Source organism: Miniopterus schreibersii, assembly GCF_964146895.1.
Source record: "Miniopterus schreibersii genome assembly, chromosome: 2".
Taxonomy (NCBI): Eukaryota; Metazoa; Chordata; class Mammalia; order Chiroptera; family Miniopteridae; genus Miniopterus; species Miniopterus schreibersii.
The window spans coordinates 99,488,655-99,489,716 of NC_138102.1; positions in this window are offsets into that span (position 1 = coordinate 99,488,655).

The following is a 1,062-nucleotide window of genomic DNA, read 5'->3' on the forward strand; positions in this document are numbered from 1 at the left end:
GATAGTCTAGATTGTTATTTCTTTGATTTTTTGGGGGCGGGGAGTGGGAACCTAATTTGAGGTGTCTGTTTCACAATCTGTTTTACAATCAAAGTTATGATTGAAGACCTATTTCATAATCGAAGTTTCTTTGAGTCCTAAAAGCCCTAGCCAGATAAGTGTCCTTCTTTCATGAGAAATTCTTTAAGCAACCTGGAGGAATGGAAGGTTCTGGTAATTCGGTAGCTTCTAACCTGCCTTGCAGAGGTATTGTGTTAGAGCAGTGATTCTCAACTGTGGGCGACTTTGTCCCCCAGGAGAAGTTTGGCAATGTCTATAGACATTTTCACTTGTCACAACTGTGTGTGTGGGTGCGCGTGCACACGCATGAGCATGTTACTGGCATCTAATGGGTAGAGGCCAGGGATGCTGCTGAACATCCTACAGTGCACAAGACAGCCCCCTGCCCCACAACAGAAAATTACCAGCCCCAACTGTCAATAGGGCTGAGGTTGAGAAACTCTGAGTTAGAGGAGGTAAAAATGTGAAGTCAGTTTAGGGTCAGGAGAGTTGCCTGGGTGCTTTTAACAAAACAAGGGTATTAAACTTAACTTCTTGGCTTGATTTCAAGCGGATAATTATAACTTGCCTACCTAATATTTACACTTTCATTTTCAGCGGGTATCTTTCTTCAGTTCATGCTTATACAGGCTCAGCGTGGCTGTATTCCTGACAACAGGGTGACATTCTATGCCTGAGTCAGCTGCAAGTCGACAGTGGGTGAAAGGATTGGTCATGAAGTGATTTGAAACCTTTGGGGGATAAAAAGCTCTAAAACAAGAAACTCAGGACATTATCGTCATTATTAATTATTAGTAATATTTCAGCACTCATCCAGCCACTCTCAGGATTCCCACAGGACTACCATTAGTACGAAGGTCAAGATCAGATTCCTGACCTTCTGTCTAACCAGATGCAGCCCAGAATTAATGTGTGAGCCTTTAAAAGCTGGGAGCAAAGGCTCTGCAGCCCTGGTGCCTGCTCCCAGCCTTTGGGAGAGGCTGCACTGGCAACACCCAGCTT